The following is a 20462-nucleotide window of genomic DNA, read 5'->3' as shown; positions in this document are numbered from 1 at the left end:
GTGTGTGTGTGTGTGTGTGTGTGTGTGTGTGTGTGTGTGTACGCGTGCGTGCGTACAGCTGATTCACTTTGTTATAAAGCAGAAACTAACATACCATTGTAAAGCAATTATACTCCAATAAAGATGTTAAAAAACAATAAAATAAAAATAACAACAAAAGAAAAAAAGCCCTAGGGGTGGCAGGTCTATCTCAACATCAGGTATAAGCTGAGATATATTTTAAAGGGGGTGGTGCAGTCTTCTTCCTTAATCAGGGGGACATCCATCAGAGCCCCGGTTGCTAAAGACAGTCAAAGAAACCCACCAGGTTTAAGATGGTTCATTCTGAGACCCTGGGTATAGAAGCCATAGGCCCTTCCTAGATGCTTATTTCAGCAAATGAAAACTCTGGTCCATGCACGTGGTGAGGTGGAATTACAGGTATCTTGGAGTCAGAAGGCATACGGGCCAAGCGTCAGCCCCATCATAACCAGCTGACAGGCAGTTTGAACTTCTGTGCCTCTATTTCATGCGCAAAAGAAAGCTAACAACTCTTCACGTGACAAGGATGAGATGCTGCAGATCGAATGGATCCCATGTGACTTCCCTCTATACTGTGTCAGCAGACAGAGGGCCCACGTTATTATGAAGAATCATATCATGAACATTCATGACTTTAAGGTCTATCAACAACTGACACCCTCACCTCTCTCGCTGACCTTCAACCTCAGCTCAGGTATATTTCAACCAGAAAAACTTACCTTTCATCCTCCACACCTGTGGTTTGCGTCTTTACCTTGATCTCACCTCCAAGATTCTTCAGTGACCCACCTCGTACCCTTTCAGAGCTCAGCTCCACCTCTGCTCCCTAAGGACAGCACCCCGCTCAACGTCAGTCCCCTCACTACCCAGGCCCGTGGGCATGCTTGCCTGTATAACCAAACAACTCCCACGCCCTGCTTGTCAAGGACTCACAGATCCATTTGAGAGCGGAAAGAGACCGTAGAAACCTCCTTGTCCGATGTCTTAATTTTACAAGTGAGGAAACGGAGGCTCAGGTCATTGAAGTGACCTTTGAATTGGTAGCAGAATGGAGACTGTAGTCCAGACCTCCAGAGAACATGGGCCAACATTTGGGTCCAAATCTGACAACATTAATCCATGACAGTGTCAACATCTTTTTCTAAGATACACAGGCAGAGTTATTTAACACAAAACAAGGATGCCCCAAAGTCTCATTGTCCAAGCAGTCAGGAACTCCTTTTACAACAAAGGAGTACAGTTGACTGCCTAAAACATGTGAGTGAGGTAGAAGCTTGGAAATATTTGTTGACAACACTCAGTATTGGGCTACATACACAGAGGGTGTTCGGTTATTGTTTGGAGTGGGTGAATGCATGCAGTAATGAATGAGGACCCGCGAGGGAAGGGCTCCTAAAACCATTATCACAGGATTTCAACTACGAAACTGAAAGCTTGATTTAGCACAGAAATTCATTCCTTCTCTAGAAGTGTGGACCTTTTGCAATTAACTTTGCAGAGTCATTGTGCTGTTTGGAGACAGTATATTCCACATGTGCAGACATCGAAGGCAAATAACTATCCAGGATCATATTAAGCCAATGCAGCTCTAACCAAAATTCCAGCTGGAGTCTGAAAAACAAGAGCCATGTAGTTAGAATTACTCTACCAGATATTAAGGCATGGAACATGCTGTAACGATTAAAAGATTATATTTCTGGTCCAGTTATTTAAAAAACTGAGCAATGGAACAGAATAGAGAATTTAAAAACAGACCCAGACTCATACCAAGCTGAGTTGTGATAGAAGTGGCATCACACACGAGCAGAGGAAACATGGATCATGTTCAATAGTGCTGGCAAAATGAGCTCATTGTAATGAAAAGATGCAATTCTAGCCCTATCTCAATCTACAAGCAAAAATAAATTCAGATGGGTTTAAAACCTCAGTATGTGGACCTAGAGAGTATCCTACTAAGTGAAGTAAGTCAGACAGAAAGACAAATATCACATGATATCATTTATATGTGGAATCTAATAAATGATACGAATGACTTTGTTTACAAAAAAGAAACAGACACACAGACACAGAAAACAAACTCATGGTTACCAAAGGGGAAGGGTGGGGGGAGAGATAAATTAAGGAATTTGGGATTAAAAGATACACAATACTGTATATAAAATAGATAAACAAAAGGACCTACTGTATAGCACAGGGAACTATATTCAACATCTTGTAATAACCTATAATGGAAAAGAATATGAAAAAGAATCGTCTTATGTATATGTATAACTGAATCTCTTTGCTGTAGACCTGAAACTAACACAACATTGTAAATCAACTGTACTTCAATTAAAAAATTTTTAAATTTCAGTATAAAGGAAGCAGAGGGGGGAGGGGAGGGTAGAAGACTAGCTTTATGACCCTGAGATTAAGAAAGATTTTTTTAAGTATGCCAGAAAAAGCACCTAAAGGGGGTGAAATGGAAAGATCTGATTACACCAAAATTAAAGATTTCTGCTCTGCTAAATACACTATAGACAAAGTTAAAACATAGGTGATAAGTGGAGAGAAGATATTTCCAATGTATATAATCAAGAAACGATTAATACCCAGAATAGTTAAGAAACTCCTATAAATCAGTAAAAACAAGAAGCCACCCAATAGAAAAATGTACAAAGACTGTAGATGCTCAAATTGCTGAAGTAGGAATGGTATGGTTGATATGAAGAGGTATGTGTCCTTACTAGTAGGTAACCAGAGAATTCCAAAATACAGGCATCAATTTAGAGACACGCTGACAAAAAAATAAATATTCAGATAACAGCAATGTCAGCAAGCTTGATGGGAAACAGTTATTCTCACATGTGCTAGTGACTCCGCAAATATTTCCGACAGCCATTTTGGTGAGCAGTCTAGCAGTATGTAGTAAAATTGTGTTAGTACACGCCCTATAACACAGGAATTTCCAGATACGTACCTCCAGAGAACTCGATAAACACAGAGACATGTATAAAGATTGTGAGAATAGCAAAAAAAGGGGAAAATATTCTCAAAGTGGGGTTTATGTACGTATTACTATTCAGAGGTCAAGAAATGATTCATTACCAAGAACGGAGCTGGAAAACAATGTTGAGAAAAAGTATATAAGTTCAACCTGGTATCTAGTACAATCCTATTAAGATCAAGTTCAGAGCATATGGGAAACATGTATTTTTCATAGGTATTCATATGTAGAAGGAGAACGCTCACTAAGCCATGGGATTCAGCACCGTATGAGAGCCAGTGCCATTGGGAGACAAGAGGAACAGTTACACGGTTTGCGATTGGAATACGTCTTTTAATTGACACAACAAAGGAGCAGCCTTAATACAATTGTATGTGCTTAGAGGCCACAACAGTTACAAATAATAAAGAGAACAGTTTAAAATGGGGCTGGGAGGAGAAAATAAAGGACCTGTCTTTCATGTATGGACAGTGAGTGCACAGAAAGGGGTTAACCTAAAATTCACTGAAGTCAGAAATTTGTCTGGAGGAGGGGCAACCTCCCTGGATAGCCTTTCATCCTTTTCAACGTCAGGGGTAATTGAGTGTTAATTCTGCTGACCTTACTTGCTGCAGTTCCTCCATCCCTGGAGCGTCCCCGGCTGTCAGGCAGCAGGCTTTACAGAGCTGTCGACTTAATGTTTTTCTTTTGACTCATTTTTTTTACCCGAGGCATTTCAATCCTGTAACTTCAGCAATCAATTTAGGGCCCAAAGCACACAAGCCTCAGCCCTCTGGAAGCAGGTATTTGCATGTGAGCTAAGAGCTTAAGCACTGAGGAATTTCAGTCCAAACAGGCCTGAGAAGTAGGGCCTTATGCTAAATCACCACCCAGTCAGCTGACTTTGGGCAGAATTACACTCTGTGTGTGTGTGTGTGTGAGTGTGTGTGTGTGAGAGTGTGTGTGTGTGTGTGTGAGTGAGTGTATGTGCGTGTGTGTGGTGTGTGGGTGTGGGTGTTAGGGAGATGATGTGTTAAACTTTTATACTATTTTTGAAAGTTGTAAGCTATTTTTAATGCTGTTGGCTTTAACGATCCTAAGCTGATGTTTTAAAAGTAAAAGTATTGGAATTCCAATAGCTAGGTGTGTCATAGAAAGAGAAATTGTTTGCAACATAACTTTAATGGAATTATACTAAGAAAATCAGAAGTTTGTTTTTTTAATTTTTTTAGACAACGCCATTTCTTCAAAAACTAGAATGACAGAGGGCACATGCTAGGCGTGGCCTGCCAAGAAATAGGAAGTCACCTCCACTGAGGACTTGTCATTATATATTTTTAAAAATTCTTAACCTCTAAAATGACATAGAAGTCATTTTCTGTTCACTATAAGGAATTCTGGATCCAGGATCAGACATTTGTTGGGATCTTGCAAGCCAGCCAGTGGATTGCTTATTAGATCCAGATCTCCTACCCAAGAGAGAAATTGCTACATTCATTGCCATTATTTGCCAAGGCAGAAGCCAGGCTCCCAGCTAGAAGTTTCCCGTGTCCACCCAGCTGTGCTACAGAATAACGACCTAACCTAAACATCCAAGCCTAGCGAGACTGACATCCAAAGCGTCTCAGATACGGATACTTTCCTGGATGTCTGGACAGAGAGCAGCTTCCCTCTCAGCTGTACCGCAGGAGAGGAGACCACACCACAAGCTCAGCTAGCCTTGGCAATGACAATCAGTATCCCTAACTCCACCCAACAGACGGCACAGCTTGATCCCCTAATGGTCAAAATAAAATAATCGTACTGGCTCCACTGGCCCGCAGGTCAGTACCGAGAAAAACAGTCATTCCTTAGTAAGAAATGACACATCCATTTACGTGAGGCAAGAAGAGCCTGGAAGCGTATTAAAAAAAAACAAAAGAACAAATTGAGTCAAGGTGCCTGGAAATTGAAGCTAGCAGGCTTCAGCCCACCCTGCTGAGATGAGTTACTGAAGATACTGAGAAATAAAGGCAGGTGTTCTGTGAGCCACGAACCTAAGGCGAATGAGGGGGTCTTCCTGGCAGCAGTTTTGTCCCAGTTATGCAAGGATTCAGGGGAAGAAAGTCTTGGAGGTGCAAAGATACTCCTTGTAGAAGACCACCTTTAGGGGTGCGCAGGGCCTCCAGGCCGCGGTGTCGGTTGGGAGAAATGGCTACTGGGCGCTGTCCCAGCATCTTCACACAGAGCTCCCCTCCTTCCAGCAGCCACCCCGACCCCCTGCAGCGGAGAGGGAAGCCAGCGGGAGGTTTCTCCTTCCCATGAGAGCAGCACAGAGTCCTCGACGGGACAGAGAAAGATCATCTGAGATTTCAATGGTCACTGAAGGCGCGGGCAGAGAGGGAGGCGGAGGATGGGAGAGCAGTCGCAACCTTACCGTGCAGGTGGCTCCCCTGGGGGTGGGTTCAATCCAGCAGGGCCGAGGTGCAACTGGGGAGAGCGCGTGTCCAACCAGCTCCCCTGTGTGGACCGCGCTGAGGGTCTGACCTCGCTCTCGAGTGACCGGGTTTAAAGGAATGATGGAAAAAGCCAAAGGGGATGAAGATTCCAAAACTCCTCTAACGTGATGAACTGCTAGGGAGAAGCTGTTAAGTGTACACCTGCACACCTCTTTGCCTCAGGAGAACTGTGTCCCCAGAGATGCTTACGACGGGCCCGGTGCTGCCCTGACTCTTTTCCCTGCAGTCCTGCTACGTTCCCGGGCGCCCGGGGCTGCAAGTGGCACCACCCGCCACCCAAACCCTTGAGACGGAGGACTCAGATTTATTCTCAATGCCTCCTTTTTCTCAGCGCCACACCGGACTTCTTCTTATTTTACACCACTGAGTTTGGGTGATCTGTTCCTAGGCTGCGGATAACCGGAAAAGGTACCTCATGGCTGTCAGGCACTATGTTAGGTGTTGGGGATACGCCTCCCCCTGTGGAGTTACAAACTCGATGACCCCGTGCTCTCTGTGAATGTAAGAAACAACCCCTGGCCCCCCTGATTTTGCTGTGCAAATAGCAATATAGGAGATACTCATAGAAACAGCTATATGCCAATATAAGAAAACACAGGTAAGTGCAGTAGGTTTGAACGGCAAACAGAACTGACGGAAAAGAGGGAGCTCTTGGGACCTGTACAATCAGAGGGAGTCAGCAAGGAACCAGGAACTGGGTTGAATGTCCAGGATTCACGTGGGTGGAGGTGCTGGGAAAGGCAGGCATTTGATCCTGAGCGTGTTCAGTGCCATGGACGGGTGTGGGAGAGAGTTCCCACCCAAGGAAGTGTGGGAGAGAAATGACTAGGAAAATCAACAGGAGGCAGATGACAGTGTCTTGAAGGTCACAGGAAGGGTTTAGACCTCATCTTCTAGGCCAGAGGATGGTACCGGAGGTTTACAAGCCATAGATGAGCCACGTTGAGAAGTGCAATGAACCTGACAGTGGAAGGAACGTGAATTGGATTCACACGAGAGGCGGGGACCCCAATGGGGGACTCTTGAAATAACGTTCAAACAGAGTAAGGGGGGGTCTTTCCCTCTACGTAATCCCCTCCCCTGACAGGCCCCACCACTGCTCTTCCAAAATGTCATTGGCTGCCTCTCCTGTCTGGGTCTGTTTCAGCACTTTCTGGCCTCTGGAGCCGTGATGTTCTCTTACTGACCCACGTTTCCCATGCTGAGCCCGGTGATGGAAATGCTGCCCGGCGGCTGGCAACCCAATGGGTGGGCTCCTGCCATCACAAACCCCCTGGCAGCTGCTTCCTGGTGATCTGAGGGCTTCTGCGTGCCTGTTGTTTGCTCTGACTGTTTGATCCTCCAGGCTCTACACGCTAGCATTAATTCACCGATGGCTGACAAGTTTTATCCTCAAGTGAGCCATGCATGTGAAGACAAAGTCAGGTATCCCCAGAGTAGAAGCATTCCTGGCTTCTGGAAGAGATGCTCTGTAATGACAATTGTGTGGTGCTTTCATCTTCAAAGCCCAGTGCAAACATGACCTAATTAACCCTCCCTGTGTACCTGGAAGGCAGGGAAGCATCTCTGGACTCAGTTTCAGGAGAGAAGACGGGAAGCTGCAGTGGAATGGCAAGCCCTCTACCAGAAAGGTTCAGCTTGGTGCCAAAACCAACAAGGAAGAGCCTGATCCCTGCACCCCCACGCCGAGCCAAGGAGGAGGCTCGATACCGAAGTGTTCAATTTATTGCCAAGGTCACGTGCAGTACCTCCTCGTAAGGTCTAGCATCGGGAAGGCAGGGTGCTGGGCGCTGGCGCTGGATTTTACTGTCTAGCTGTACGGCCTCTCCATACTCTGAATTCCTCGTCTGTCAAAGAAGCCCTATTAGTCTGTGATTCCCATCACATAACAGCGCTAAAGCAATTCATGAAAAGAGTGCTCAGAAAATGATCTCTAATGAGGTCCTCCAATACGGATCGTTTTAGCAGCTGGGAAAAATCCTAAGCAGATGAGCCCTTGTTCCCCTTTTTTACAAAATCTCTACCTCATTCAGCCACATCCCCACCGGCAACAATGTCCCTCATTACCTCTCTGAGCGATGTCCTCAGGAGCTCTCCCCCTCTCCCCCATCAGACCAACCTCAGAAACAGCCTCCCGTCTCGGCCACGCTGAGGCTAGAAGAGAGCTAGGGTTTAGCGTAAGCCGTCCAGGGGGCACTTTGCATTTCAGCTGGAGTCCTGCCCGTGGTGTTCTGGCCACAAGGGACCAACCAATAGAGGCATCTGGGTGGCAGGACCCTGATATCACACACCTCACGGCTAACGAGTTTTGAGAGCTTAGCAGGAGCCAAGCCCTGTTGAAAAGGAAGCCTCGTGCTGTGGTTAAGAGCGTGGCCCCCTGGTCTTTCCACCACTGAGAAACTGCTTCATCTCTCTGTGCCTGTTTCTTCTCTAAAATGGGAATCATAACTTATCCCCTAGGCTTGTTACGACGCTGCAACGAATTAACGCACCTACAGCACGGAGCACAGTGCCAGCACGCAGTAAGCACCAAAATACAGCTGGTATTATTATCGGCACTTTACTTGCAGTAACAGGTGTGTGTTATACAACCTTTGACGTGAGCACTAGCTCCAGCCCCGCTTAAAGATAGAGACTGAGGCACAGAGGTGAACACACAGCTCGGTCGCACGGCTGGTCAACAGCGAAGCCGGGTGCTCACCGGGCCGCCTGGCTGCAGAGCCGGACCTCACCCCATGCTGCGCTGCCCAGGCCGTGCCGTGCGCAGGGCCCCTGGGAGACGGGCCCGAGGTAGCCACGCGGGCTGGGTGAGAGGAGCCTGGGTTCAAGCCATGCCTCATCCACAGCAAACACGCCAAAGAAGCCCTCTCTCTCCGCTCCTTCCGTCTTGGCACCTTCATCCCTAACACAGACGGGATCCACCATTGCGGGTGGCCACGAAGATCAAATAACTGCGCGAGGGGGTTTAGAAAATTCTCAAGAGCTCTCTCTTCAAGTGTAAGGAATTGTTATGATCCACTGCAGCATGAGCTGATGTGGGGTAGCTCGAAGAGAGGCACTGAAGGAGGCAGGGCTGGAAGGCCTTGGAGGTCACTTGTGCTGCCGGGGCGGGGGGGGGGGGGTCCTCGTTCATGAAGGTGACTGGCTACCAGAGAAACGTGGTAGGAGCTGGGCTGGGGTTCTGGCATCCAGGGCCAACGCCACCCTACAAACCCTACCGGAGGTCTCACTGTGCAGCCCTCCCCATAAAGCAGGAACCCGCCCCATTTCAGATGCCTTGTGAGGCTGCCCTTCACTCCCTCCCAAGGGCTCCTCCCAGGCCGGACACCCACGGGATGGGCCTGGGACTGTGGTCCTTAGAGGTCCCTAGGGGGGCAGCATGAGAGGCAGCCCCTGCAGGGTCTGCAGTCCCCCGTATCCTTGGCCCCTACCACGGGCCTTGATCAACTCTGCTGCACCATCTGGTTTATTGCAGAGCCAGGCTGAGGTCCCAAGGCACATGGGCTGTCTCAGTCAGCACCCAACTGTGGGGTCTGGGGAGAAGGCACTACTCAGGCCTTTGGAGAAATTCACCCAATTCCTGGTTACCTGATGTTCTCAGTGTGCAGACTTTTAAATTCCCAAAGGCAAGTGACCCAAACTGCTGTGCTGTGGATGTGAAGGGTACGCAAACGCGTTTTCAAATGACTGCATCCTTTGATGGCAGCAAATCTGCTTTCACAGTTAATCAGGACGATCTCTTTTAAAACTCGTTACTTTTTTATCCTGTGTTTTGGTTCACAAAAGCCACCATCCCTTGGCCCTGGATGAGAGCAAAGAACAAAGGGCAGCCCAGGGAAGACAGTATCCAGCCTACAGTTCAAGTCCATCCTCCACCTGCAGCCACCCTGAGTGCCGAGCTAAGGTGGCAGGTCCCGGGGGTGATGACACCGCAGCTCCCAGCTGCTCTGGGGTCCTCACACCATCAGGTTGCTCACCGGCTCCTCTGAATGCTATTTCCTATGTTCACAGCTTGATTTTGCTGCAATTGGCACATATTTTACCTCTCATGAATAATGCCCCATTCAAATCTGTCACAAGATGCAGTATATTTTGGAAGCCACTTAATGGCAAAGGTGAGTGATTTGCCCAAGCTTGTATATATTTTCCGACTCCTACTTCCCACTGGTTTTCTGCCTGCCAGCCCCAGCTCATGTCTGTGTCTTTTGTCACAGTATCACCATTTAACCGTATCAAGTATGCTCTGTGTGCCCAGTGCTCTAGCAAATGAACAGAAACATAATGTTCCTGCCAAGCTGATTTAGCATCTAACCAGGGAGCAAGAGAAGAAACAAAGAGTAACAGGAGAGGTCCCTGTCACACTGAGGTCAGACCACTGTAAAACTGGGCTCGAAGTCTCCCCCATACAGCCTCCCATGCCTCCCCCGACAGATGCTTCTCCAAGAGAGACTACTGCGGGGAGAGTTGTAAGAAATTTTTTTTTCCTGAAATAAGGTTACCACTCTATTTGGGACCTCCCCTAAAACAGGATCCTGGTCTGAGCAGCCTCATTTATCCACCCTAACCCACATCTCTGGTCCCCTTCGGCTTGCCACCCTTATCCCATCCTTCAAGGGGAGTATTTGTCACACACAATTTTATTTGAAATTGCCTCAAAAAGAATAAAATACCTAGAAATAAATTTAAGCAACGAAGTGAAAGACCTCTAACTGAAAACTATAAGACACTAATGAAAGAAACTGAAGAAGACACAAATACATGGAAGGATATTCCATGCTTACAGTTTGGAAGCATTAATATTATTAAAAAGTCCCTACTAACCAAAGCAATTTACAGTATCAATGCAATCCTTATCAAAATCCAATAGCATTTTTCACAGAAATAGAACAAACAATCCTAAAATTTATACGGAACCATACAACATCCCAAACAGCCAAAGAAATTGAGAAAAAAGAACAAGGTTGGCAACATCACACTTCCTGATTTCAAGCTACATTATAAAACTATAGTAACCAAAACAGAATGGTGTTGGCACAAAAACAGACACATAGATTAATGGAACAGAGTAGAGAGCCCAGAAATAAACCCACACCTACATGTTCAATTAATTTATGTTAAGGGAGCCAAGAATATATTGATACAGTGGGGAAAGGATTGTCTTTTCAATAAATAGTATTGGGAAAACTGGACAGTCACAGGCAAAAGAATGCAACCGGACCACTATCTTGTACCAGACACAAAAATCGACTCAATATGGATTAAAGATTTGAACATAAGAACTGAAACCATGAAACTCCTAGAAGAAAACATGTTGGGTAAGCTCCTTGACATCCATCTTGGTGATGATTTTTTGGATTTGACACCAAAAGCAAAGGCAGCAAAAACAAAAATGACCAAGTGGGAGTACATCAAACTGAAAAGCTTCTGCACAACAAAGGAAACCATCAACAGAATGAAAGGGCAACCTATGGAAGGAGAGAAAATATCTGAAAATCATATATCTGATAAAGGGTTAATATCCAAAATACATCAAGAACTCATACAACTCAATTTTTAAAAATCCAATTAAAAAATGGGCAGAGGATCTGAATAGATATTCTTCTAAAGAGGAAACAAATGGCCAACAGGCACATAAAAGGGGCTCAACATCACTCACCATGAGGAAAATGCAAATCAAAACCACAATGAGATATCACCTCACACCTATTAGAATGGCTATTATAAAAAGAGAAGAAATAACAAGTGTTGGCGAGGATGTGGAGAAAAGGGACCCCTCCTGCGCTGTTGGTAGGAATGTAAATTTGTGCAGGCACTGTGGAAAACAGTATGGAGGGTCCTCAAAAAATTAAAAATAGAACTACGATATGATTCAGCAATTTCACTTCTGGGTATTTATCCTGAGGAAATGAAATCACTCTGTACCCCCATGTTCACTGCAGCATTATTTACAACAGCCAAGATATGAAAGTAACTTAAGTGTCCATCAACGGATGAATGGATAAAAAAATGTGATACATAATTCAGCCATAAAAAAAAGGAAATTCTGCCATTTGCAACAGCATGGATGGACCTTGAGGCCATTATATTAAATGAGATAAGTGACTCAAAAGTCTTATGAATATAATTACATGTAGAAATTGTTTTAATGTGTAATGCTTGGTTCATTTCTCTGTCTTGAGTCCAATACCTTGAGTCCTACAGTGACTGTCCTTGAATTAGAGGCTGATGGTACTTTACAAAGGTCTGGTGACTCATCATGGCACACAGGTGAGAAGGAAACTCAGCTGACCTGAACTTCCCTGCCATGTCTTGCCCAGGATCTCGCTCACGTTTACATGTGCCTCCGGAGAGGCAAAACTCTTCCTCAGCATGTTCTGTGCTTCTAGGGTCTTCTCTTATCTCCTCTCTTTCTGAAGCAGAGTCTGGTTCATGAGTCAGTTTGGGGTTTGAGTATAACTTTTTGCTTAAGATTTGACAGTAATTTTTTTCTTTTTTTGCGGTACGCGGGCCTCTCACTGTTGTGGCCTCTCCCGTTGCGGAGCACAGGCTCCGGACGCGCAGGCGCAGCGGCCACGGCTTACGGGCCCAGCCGCTCCGCGGCACGTGGGATCTTCCCGGACCGGGGCACGAACCCGTGTCCCCTGCATCGGCAGGCGGACTCCCAACCACTGCGCCACCAGGGAAGCCCAGTAATTTTCATTTTTAAAAACAAGTAAGAGGAGGACAATATTTTGACCACTAACTTGTAGGTTTGCTTTTCTCCTTTGGACTATATTAAAAAAAAAAAAAAGTAACGCTTTTTGGTTGTGCCTACAAACCCCTCACTATCTTTATCATCAGATAGGGCTTAATAGCCCTAATTGGGCCAGGTGCTTCAGTTAGAGATGGCAGCATCAAATGTAGAGTTGTAGAAAGCTTCTCACTGTACTCCTAATGGAAAGATGCATGTGTCTGAGAAGGGTTTAACTTCATATATTCGAAAGTATGTTCAATCCCAAGGGATTTGTTTTGTGTGAGTCTCCAGATAGCAAGATGGAAGATGAGAGGAAAAAGGGGGGATGGTATAGCCGCTTGCCTGCAAACAGACACTGGTGTCTATCACTAAAATATAGATATGCACATATCTGTATTCCCCTGAAATAAGTCCTCTAATGAAGGCATCTCCCCCTAGAGAGCAGCATATTTAATTAGAATGGATTTATGTACGCCTTGGCTCACCAGGAGAGCCTCCAGAGATGAACATCTTGTTACGGGAAAGCCCAAGAGGTGGAGCCGCCAATCTTCCTCCAGCAGAATTTGCACAATACGAACAGTAGGTACAGGGCATTCTGCTTCTAATAAAGACACAGATCTAGAGTCACTGGCTTCTGCTTATTTTTCAAGAAGAGCCCCTTAGAACCTGGATATCCCTCCTTTCGCCATATTAGGTAAACCTGCTTCTGTGGTCAACGTTGAAACTCCAAGAACCTATCCCTTGGCCTCTTAGCTGCTGTAATTAGCAAGGAGGGTGGTTGCTCACGTCTACCTAAATTCATACCACGTAGAATTCCTAAATAGAAAGCACACAAATCCTTTAAATGTAAATATTTCCTTCTTTCCTCTCTAACCAAAAAGGCACTCTGATAATGCATCACTGAGGTCCATTTTTTTCATTAATTTCTTCTAGAAAACAATAGTCTTCTTTAAAATAAGGTTTTTGCATTTCAGATTATTACATAAAAAGAAAATGTAATGATTTTAAAGGGATGATGTTTTATCTAGTTTTAGTTTTTAAAACGAAAACAAATAGTGGGTAAACATGTTGTTAAAATATTGAATAATGGAATTAAATAATGGAATGTCGAAATATCTTATGTTTGCACAGCTCCTCTAAGTGGACAAAAATCTTGGCAATCTTTCCAACAGCTCTTTGAGGAGGGCAGGGGATGTATTACCATCACTCACAGTCTACCAGCAAATCATAACTTCCTCTGCTGACTTCAAAACTCTGAAATAGTTGGAGATTGCAGGTCTAAATTATAAGAGTTTTTAAGTTGAATTGCAGATTGTGTTAAAACTAAAATGTGATGGAAATGGCCATTTATACATGCATCTATCATCTCAACCGCTCTGGTCATTGCTACTGGCTGACTAGCAACTTCTAATCCACAGTTCATTCAGTCATTACTAGTGTTCATTTATTTTATTTATTTATTTTTAGGGCTTGTGCAGCATGCGGGATCTTAGTTCCCCGACCAGGGATGGAACCCGTGCCCCCTGCATTGGGAGCATGGAGTCGTAACCACTGGACAGCCTGGGAAGTCCCACGAGTGTTCATTTAAAAGGGACCTCATGGCCATGTGAGAAGTGCCTGGGGTCTTGATACAAATGATACAAATGAACTTATTTACAGAAACAGACTCACAGACTTCACAAACAAACTTATGGTTACCAAAGGGGAAAGGGGGAGGGAGGGATAAATTAGGAGTTTGGGATTAACAGATACACACTACTATATATAAAATAGATAATTGACAAGGACCTACTGCGTAGCACAGGGTACTCAACTCAGCATTCTGTAATAACCTATATGGGAAAAGAATCTGAAAAAGAATGGGTATGTGTATATGTATAACTGAATCACTTTGCTGTACACCTGAAACTAACACAGCATTATAAATCAACTCTACTCTAATATAAAATAAAAATTTAAAAAAACAGTTGTACCACAAATTTTTTTAAAAAGCAAAAAAATTAATAAATGAAATAAAAAATCCAAGTTCTTGGGGTTTGGGGTCAGCCCTCTTGCCCAGCACGTGTAATCCATAATAACCCTTCGGTAACTGACCCGTTTAGCGGAAACATTTCACACAGAAGACAGTTGAGCCCGATGATTCCCATCTCTTATTGGGCCCATACGCTCTGCTGTCCCGGCAATCGCTAGCAATTTTGGTGAGGTTGTAGAAAACTGCTTTATCAGGAGACTTACCAAATGAACAGAAAGAAAGTTTCCAGGATTTAGCAAAAAGACACAGGCAAAGAAGACAGGCTGACATAATGAATAGGCAGCTCCAGAGCGGAAGGGAACGAGAGTCGCCAACGCCCTCCCAGGGTTCATTATGCCTCTTGAGCTGCTGGTAGGAAAGTTAATTTTTAAATGCTTTGAGGTGATTAAGAAGCTGGGCATCACTCTAAATGTAAATAAGTCCCATTTCATTTCCTCGAAGCTGACTCTGATTGGAGCAGTCACCAGCTACTTAGCCTGCTGATAAATTTCAGATCCATAGTCTGGTTCATAATTAACCCTGTCTTCTTATGGAGTCAAAGCATAGCAAACTCATTTGTAAATACTAGCACAGCCAGAAACCTCAGTTCTCCACAGTTTCACTGGGGAAAAGTTGGTTTATCGCAGAAAGCCATATTAAGACCTGAAAGCCGTTTTGCGCTGATGATGGCGTGCTGACCAAATATTTGGTGGAAGGTGGTGTCATTTCCTTCAGCCAACAAATCTGCATTTGAGAGACCGTCCTAGTGATTGAGTTTTGGTCTTTTTTTTTAATACCAAGATTTCGGTCCCTTCAACATACAGCTTCTGGAAGGAGCCCGATTAATTATTTATTTCCCACTCACTCACTCCTTCTCCCTGAGTAGACACTATTCATTCTCCTATCTTATCGTAATGAGCCAGGTCACCGCTGAACTGAACTTAAGTCACGGCTGTTTGGCCGTGCCTTCTTTACAGGCCTGGATGGCCTGCTTTATATTGTTTGTGCTTCACTGAGGTGGGTGCGCTGGTGTAAGACTGTATAACTGCTTTACCCCAGGGACCCTCATAAAAATGAGTGGGTTGGCTCATAAAACTGTCACACTGTGCAAAACTGTAAATAGCTTCCTTAGAGGCAGGACAAGTCCAAGGCTGCAAAAAGTGCATACCCTCGCTGCCAGAGAATGGAACTGCGCCGCTAGAGTTTGTACCTCTGCAATCTGGCAGGGTCCTGTTTGTCCTGGGAATTGCAGTGCCAATGGTTTTATCCGTGTTTTGCAACTCAACACCGTTTCCTCACTCATAGCTCCCTTCTGTTTCCTCTTTGCCACTGTTTGCAGGCACAGGAAAAGGCCAGTGGGCTCACATGAGGACAGGGCCCCTGCTGGAGCTTGGTCACGTTGACAAGCCAAGTGATGAGCCGTCGTCGTCGCTGTGTTTACATGAGGGATTAAATAAATAAACAGTTTCTGTACAGCTGCTGTTTTTACTATCTGCTTTCAAGATTCAGAATGATGTTCCAGAATAGCTAGACTCTGACCCAGTAGATTGAGCAGAAGTGACTTGGGGGATGATTCCTTTGCCTATATTGTTTGTAAGGCTTCCACTCCCAGCACACTGGGACGTCCTGAGAGGTAGGAGATACTGTCTTCAGCCAGCCATGGGAACAACCAGCACCTCAATTCAAAACAGCTTTCTCTCCCAAAGCACTGAAGGAAGCGTAGAACCTGAGACACTGTCGCAGATACGGATTCAGCACAGGAGAAGCAGCACTACGGCATCCTGGCCCTTCCACTGATGGGTGCGGTAAATGCGAGCTGCAAATTAATTGCAAGCACACGCTTCACCTTTCCTAAAGCAACTGGAACCACAGGGGTGGGAGCACTCGGGGGGAGTGGAGCCTAGAGCTGCAGTTCTCAAAGTAGAGGGGTCCCATTAATACCATCTGGGAACTCGTCAGAAATGCAAATCCTCAGACTTATGGATCAGAGAGTTTAGGAGTGGGACCCAGAAATGTGTGCTGTAAAAAGCCCTCCAGGTCATTGTGATGGAGCTAAAGTTTGAGAACCACTGGCCTAGAAAGAGGAAGCACAGATCACAGCTTGAGTCTGTCATCAAGCTGCTGTGTGCAAACCTGGGCTCTGCTGCCCATGGATGAGTTACTTATTTCCCTTAAACCCCAAACTCCACCTGGAAAACAGGTAGGAATAAGCTGTCGGGACTGTTCAGTGAATGTATTCAGCCTATTAAACACTTAGTATAGGGCCTGCTAATAGAAAATACTAAATCTTAGCTAGCATTGTTTTAAAGCACTGGGACTGGAACAAAGTATGTGCCCAGTACCTGAAACGCACAGATGAATCCATGAATGAACGACAGGATGACAGATGCTCAGGGTGTGCAGAGAAGGAAAATGCTAGAGCGAATGCAGAACGCAGATGAGAAAAATACAGGCACACTTCCCGGAGACCTTGTGAACATCAAATGCATTTTAACAGGTGGGAAGGGGAGGACTAGAGAGAGAAGAAAAAAGTAAACGGGAGGGAGCGGGAAAGGCAGGAATTGGAATTCGTTGTTTTCCTGCATTTCGTTAGACCGTGGCTCTGAGCATTTATTTCCTCCAAGTGGTCCAGCCCAGAGCTTGAAGTTCCTGATGCCTTAAGGGTCTTTGTCCTCTTCTCCTTCACCTGTGTCCCTTCAATTTGAGGCCTCTTTTTCCTGATGAAGAGGTACTTTGGGTTTCCCTTAATTCTGCTGCTTGCAGGGGAGGAGTGCGGAGTGGGGGATGGAGGACGGAGAGTACCAGGTATGGGAGACAAGGAGGTGGGACCCCAGGGCTGTGAAGGGGGAGCCAGAAGACGTCAGCTCATGTGGTCGTCACAGCAAACATCTGCTCATGGGGTCATAGGGGTCACCTGATCGTGGCTTCAGAAAACAGAGTGGCCACAACCAACCCAGGTATGAAGTTAGATCGGGTGAGGAAATGAAAGCTACCAGCTGGAAATCTCTGTAAAAACCAGCAGAATCGGATAGCTCTGCTGCCTTCATTTTGCTTTGAGAAAAATCTGCAGTGACTTGATAGATTGAGAAAGGATTTCCCTAGGCATGAGGTCATGAATCAGCTACGAACCCAAACGGAGACTAAGGGAGACAGTCTGTCATTCAAGCCGATAGTGTATTTCCTCTGCTGGACACAGCTATCAAATTCTAGAGAGTACAAGAAAGCAAAGAGGCAGCTGAAGAATGTTAAAAGGTAGATCTTCCAATGAGTTTAGCTGGGCATTTCTTCAGTCTTCTACCCAAATCAGGTCTAGCCAAATCAAGGAACAACCAAAGAAAATAACTTATATAATTGTGAGGTAAAGGCACTTCTTGTAAGTCAGAAGCACTGCACTCTGAAAGAAGAGCAACAGGCTTGACCCAAGGCTTAAGTCAACAGAGTTGTCTGCTCTCGACAGTGTATCTGCAGCAGTGTCTTAGGGCTATGACCTATAACCACGGTCCCACCTTCCCCAACCCATTCTTCATAAAGGATGTGACTGCAAGTCAGGGTATAAACTACTTTCAAGTTGGGTTAATAGCATGTCTCTGTAATGCACACAGGATGCTGTCTATCTTGGGTGGGAGATGTCTTACTAAGTGCCTCCCAGCTGTTCACCGCTATTTTCCAGCCTCTGACAATATCTGACCTGACAACTCTTCTCGGTGAAAGAGACTTCTTCTCTTCCAAAAGTCCTTTCTCTCCATCTGGCCTCAGTGAGCCATATATATCCCTTCACCGTCCTCCTTCCCCCCCATTCGAGACCATTTTCCCGTTAGAAAGGGAATTCCAGCTCAGAGCCTCTAGTATGCCTAATGCTGAGAGATGGCACTTATAAATGATTGGGGGGTTGTTTTTTCTCCAGAGTGTGAAGCACTTCTACTGAATGAAAACCCTTTTTTTTTTTTTTTTGCGTAACAGTAATTCTTTATTCATGAGGTCTTTTTATTTCCATGAAAAACACTGAGGTCATTTTAATTTTTAATTACACTAGAGTTCCATTGATTTGAACTCGGTAGTAGTAAGCACAGAAGCTAGAGCTTTACTCACCCATTTCTCCTTTAAAAAAAATATAAAGGAGGAAAAGCTGGTTTAAAATGGTCTTGAATTTCATTTAGTTACAATCTTTTGGCTGTACATTATTTCTAATTTCACCTAAACCTGCCCTGCAATTTTATATCCAGTTAATTCTCTTATTTTTGTCTAGACCCTTTGGCTAAAAGTATTGTCACAGGAAGCAAACTACGATAGAAAACTTGGCAATGGATGCTGGTAGAATAAGCAGTTTGGGAGATACATGAGATTGCTGTGAAGTACTAGAAGAAGCAGAGAACTAGTTCTGCTACTTAATTGAGTAAACTTGGGCGAATCACTTCATTTCCCTGGCCCTCAATTTCTTTCTTTTCTTTTGTGTTGTTTTTGAAGTATAGTTGATTTACAATGCTGTGTTAGTTTCAGGTGCACAGCAAAGTGATTCCGTTTTATATATTTTATAAAATTTATAATATTTCTTTTCCATTATAGGTTATTACAAGATACTGAATATAGCTCCCTGTGCTATACAGTGGGACCTTGTTGTTTACCTATATTATATATTAAAATTACTTCATTCTTATCTCCAAGCCTTCTCTTTCTGGTCCAGTTTACTATTCTCTACCCAGAATCATCAGGTCTGTTCTACATAGAAAATCACCCCCTGCTTCCCCACAAAAGCTAGCAGACATAAGAGAAAGTGAAATGAGAACCAGGACAAATTTCTCATCTAAGAACAAAAAAGTGAATGCTCTAAAGCCGAAATGAATAAATACATAAATAAGTCATGAGTAACCATGTTCAACCTGTAAATCCAACCCTATGTGACAAAAGTCTTTTACCAGAGCTTCTGGCGTAAGTTACCTGTGTTTACCTTGATTTCCTCCTTTTTTTTTTTTTTTTTTTTTTTTTTTTTTTTACAAATGACCACAGGCAACAGAAAGGAGATCTCGTTTGCTGTCCTAAAGTAGGAATGTTTTACAAGATAAGTTCATTTCCCAAAGATCTGACTTAGATCCATAATGTAATCCACATATTAGGCAATGAAGAATGCACAATGGCACTCAAGCCATAGGGCTACTTAATGAGGGTACTTACTGAAGCCTTCTCCTTTTTTATTGTGGTCTTTTCAGGAGTTATTACTTAACATCTCTTCCTAAATGCAATCCATCACACTCGAGGAATCTAGAAGTTGCTCCATTAAGGAAGTGCTACCAGGTCAACCCCAAGGACCATCACCTCTGAGAAAAATAACCTGCTCTCATGATGCCATTGTCATTTACTGAAACAATAAAAGCAGCAAAATAGGACATGACTGTGTGGACAGCAAATAAAAACACGAGCTCAGCGGTCACGTAGAGGTGGGTTTGAATCTTGGCTCTACTGCTCTGAGCCTCAGTGTCTTTAACCAGAAAATGGGAAAATAGCATTATTTCCCTCAAAGGGTCATTGTGAGGCTAAAGAATACATTATGCACACAGCGCGATTCCTGGCACCCAGCTTGTATTTCTATGTAATTTACTATCTTTACAGTTTCACACGTTGGCCCAGATGATCCTGGCAGCATCAAGATGAGGCAGGTGAGGCCAGCATTCTGGTCACCCCCGTTTTACAAATTGAAATGAAAATTGGATCAGATTGATGAACTGACCTGCAGGTGCTCACCAAGCAGGTGGCTAAACCAGCACTTCAGTCCAGGGCTCCTGACTCCAAAGTACACGCTCATCTTCCTCCACTGTTTTATACTTTTGTGTGCACACAAATTTCTTTTATAACTCACATCAAGTTATTTTACTTCCTTCCAACAGTAATCCCAGGAAGCAGGTGGCGTAGACATCATGTTTTGCAATTTGACACATGGGGAACCAGGCTCGCGAGCAAAGATCGGCTGGTCTCTGGAACCAGGCTTTCACCTGGTTCCGGGTCCACGGAACCCGCCCGCACCTCTGCGCGGAGAAGCAAACTCCTCCTTCAACCGAAAACGGAATCTCGTTTTTTTCCATTAGTTACCCCTGCCCTAAAAACTTGCAAAAATTAACGACTTTCAACCTACAGAAGGCGATGCCAGCAAATCATTCCAAGAGGAGTTAGCCTCCCAGAACCTTTTTTTTTTTTTTTTTTTTTTTTTTGCGGTACGCGGGCCTCTCGCTGTTGTGGCCTCTC

The sequence above is a fragment of the Physeter macrocephalus genome, chromosome 11 (assembly GCF_002837175.3).
Source record: "Physeter macrocephalus isolate SW-GA chromosome 11, ASM283717v5, whole genome shotgun sequence".
In the NCBI taxonomy this organism is placed as follows: Eukaryota; Metazoa; Chordata; class Mammalia; order Artiodactyla; family Physeteridae; genus Physeter; species Physeter macrocephalus.
The sequence above is the reverse complement of the archived record's forward strand: the minus strand, read 5'-3'. Positions refer to the sequence as shown.